Source organism: Suncus etruscus, chromosome 14 (genome assembly GCF_024139225.1).
Source record: "Suncus etruscus isolate mSunEtr1 chromosome 14, mSunEtr1.pri.cur, whole genome shotgun sequence".
Taxonomy (NCBI): Eukaryota; Metazoa; Chordata; class Mammalia; order Eulipotyphla; family Soricidae; genus Suncus; species Suncus etruscus.
The window spans coordinates 34,602,242-34,605,693 of NC_064861.1; the positions used below are offsets into that span (position 1 = coordinate 34,602,242).

The 3,452-nt window shown below is 37.1% G+C and overlaps 1 non-coding gene across 1 annotated transcript; it reads left to right on the forward strand.

Moving 5' to 3' along the window:
- The first annotated feature begins 433 nt into the window (after nt 1–433).
- Nucleotides 434–598, forward strand: LOC126029348 (U1 spliceosomal RNA). Its single transcript, XR_007502962.1, has one exon. It is a non-coding gene; the product is annotated as a U1 spliceosomal RNA (small nuclear RNA).
- The last annotated feature ends 2,854 nt before the right edge of the window (nt 599–3,452 follow it).

A 3,452-nucleotide genomic window follows, 5' to 3' on the forward strand; every position in this document is an offset into this window, starting at 1 on the left:
TTCAGGATTTATTTCTAGCTATGGAATAAAGGATCATTCCTGGAGAAGCTTGGGGGACAATATATAGTGATAGAGAACAAATCCAGGCAAGTCACGGTCAGTCAAGTTTTATCTACTGTACTATCTCTCCAGTTTATAATTATTGAAGATGTTTTATGGGATTCAGTGTCCTATATATTCAGAGCAAATAGTTGTTGAAAGGTAAGTAAAAATTTTGTGTTGAGAAGATTAATACTGACTTGGTTGACAACCCCTAGAAACTCTTTCTAAACAGAGTCCAGGAGCATGACTTGAGGAGATGAGGAATTCTGATAACTACAGGTCATAGTTTATACTAGTCAATAGGGAATAGCCCAATAGTAACAGCATTTATTAGGAGGATAAGTATGAACATTGTGGAACAAAGATTTTTTTTTTTAGAAAGTGAAGAACTATACTTACCTGGCAGGGGTGATTCCATGATCACGAAGGTGGTTTCCCCAGGGTGAGGCTCGCCCATTGCACTCCGGGCGTGCTGACCCCTGCGATTTCCCCACATGTGGGAAACTCGACTGCATCATTTATGGTAGTGGGGGGACTGCGTGCACACTCTCCCCTTAAAAAAAAAAAAAGAAAGTGAAGAACTTTTTCACATGTGGCACATGTGACACAGGTAACTCAAAGGTGTAAACTTCACAATACAGTATCGATGTAGGCCACAATAATAAACAATTGCTTATCTTAAAAAAATGATAGAAGATGTATTGGTCTTTGAGAAGAACCAAGTCAAAGCAAAACTGAGAAAGTGGCAGAAAAGTAGCTGAGTTGATCAACAAGCATCAGAAGATACCCTGAAAGGTTTGAGAGGAAGAGAAGCACATATGTGTGATTCTGGGGTACCCTAATAATGGCACGTATGAGAAGTTCTTTACAAGATTCTACAAGTGATATGTATAAAAGACTCAGGTGTCTCTGTGCTATATGAATTGAAAAGGCTAAAACGTGTAAATCAGAGACAACAGACTGAAAAAAAATTAGATTGGAGGAAATTCAATGGCTAATTAACAAATCAGTATATCCAATATTTGACCATAGCTCCCTTTCTACAGCATCCTAATTAAACCTAGAAACTGTCCTTATGCAACACTAATCTCAAAAGACTAGATAATTACCTAGGCATATCCTAGTCAAGACAAACTGCTTTGCTTGGCAAATCCTAGAAGCTGTGAGGCAATTAATAATTTTGAGCAAATTATCTTAGATATTTTACTTTCTTCAGATGAAAAATGTGTGTTTAGGCTGTCTCTGAGATGGTCTCATGTTTATTAAGAGGGCTTTGTACATAGCCCCATCAAAGTACCCTCGACAGCGTTTAGGAAAAAGGGAGAGATCTGCCCGGTTGAAAAATGCCACTGCAGAAGTCAGCTTTGACTGTGGTTTTGCTTCAAATTCAAGAGCATTGCAAACAGTAGGATTGATGCTGACAAGGTCAAAAACTGCATATGAAATAAAAAAGAACATCCATAATTAGCGCCACAAGAAGGACAATACTGTTGTGCCAGGAAATGGAAATTATGAAGGGGAACTGTGCTATGCTGTTTTCTATTTAAATTATTATTTTTTCATCTCCAGGTAAATTGGAGAAAGGTGAGAGATATCATTAAGTCTGGATACCACAGAAAAATTCTTTTAAAAAAAGTAAGAAGCAGTACAGCCATCTGCCAGGACAAGTAACTTCAGACTAGGGAAACTCTTCAGTTCATTCAGACATTTGGAATAAATCACTAGCTGCTGGCTGGAAATAACTTTTTGGGAAGGATTTCCTGAGACACTAATATGCTCGGAAATTCAAAGTTGCTGAACAAAGAGAGCGCTGTTGAAAGGATCTGTGTGATTCCAGTGCACCTGGGTACTCTGTTGGGATGCCAAGGCCCTTCCTCCAACCGCTATTTAAAACATCAGAGATCTCTCTCAGTGAGCACCAGGAGCTACTGCATTTAAACTTATTTAAAACCAGAGAGTATGGGAAGAGCATGGAAGTATGATCAAACAGAATTGCAATTGTGGTTCCGTTTTGTTACACACAGTATGACCTTGGATTAATGATTTATTCTCTTGATTTTTAGTTTTGTAAGTATAATCCAAGACAAATGCCTAGTGGAAATTTCATGACAAAAGGTATTTAAGGTATCAGGAAAAGCTCTCATTTCTAAACAAATTCACTAAAATGTGTTTTTTTTTGTTTTCTTTTGGACCACACCTAGTATGTTCAATGTTTATTTTTTGCTTTGGGCTCAGGAATCACTTCTGATGAGGACTGAGGAAACTTATGTGATGCGGAGGATTGAACATGGGTCAGGAACATGCAGACAAACACCTTACCTGCAGCACCATTTCTCCAGGCCCTAAATAATTTCCTTAATAAGCCCCAGATCATATGCTTAGTGGAAAATGAAGCAGGGATATTTATTATAAAATAACTGTAATGCCTGATCATGTATTCAAGTAAGTCTAAAAGAATTTATAAAACAGATCTCTAATTCACATTCCAATATATCTCAAACTTAAAAAACAATTTAGGAATATGGAGGGGGATTCTGTATGCATTCACCTCTGTAAATTTCCTTACTTATGCATTCTGCTCTTTTCCTAATACCCCATTTCAATATACCTCTTATAGAAGTTATTTGTTTATTTCATTATGAATATGCCCAAGCAGGAGATTAAGAGTGACTGGGGCCTAACGAAGTCATTAAATTATTTAGATATTCAAAGAGAATCCTTTCTCAGCAATTATCGTATGTCAAAATATTAAAAACTCTCAGTGTTTTAAGGGCTCTATTTTACTACTTGACTTCTATCTATGTATATACATACACATGGCCACATACATGCATGTGCATACAGGTTTGTACCAAACTACTTTAAGCTTGAAAAGACTGAATGGTGGAGACTATTTTTTAATAGTCTTCCTAATGGAATACACTGATCTTCACAAGGAAAGGGATAGTATCTTCTTAATGGTTAAAGGTGTGCTCAAATGTTCATTTGGGCCTTAACCCCAGGCATTTTATTTTAATGTTCATGCATTTTTTTATTTAACCAACTTTATTACATACATGATTGTATTTGGGTTTTAGTCATGTAAAGAACACCACCCATCATCAGTGCAACATTCCCATCACCAATGTCCCAAATCTCCCTCCTTCCCACCCAACCCCCGCCTGTACTCTAGATAGGCTTTCTATTTCCCTCGTACATTCTCATTATCAGGATAGTTCAAAACGTAGTTATTTCTCTAACTAAACTCATCCCTGTTTGCGGTGAGCTTCATGAGGTGAGCTGTAACTTCCAGCTTTTTTCTCTTTTGTACCTGAAAATTATCATTGCAAAAATGTCTTTATTTTTCTTAAAACCCATAGATGAGTGAGACCATTCTGCGTTTTTCTCTCTCTCTCTGACTTATTTCACTC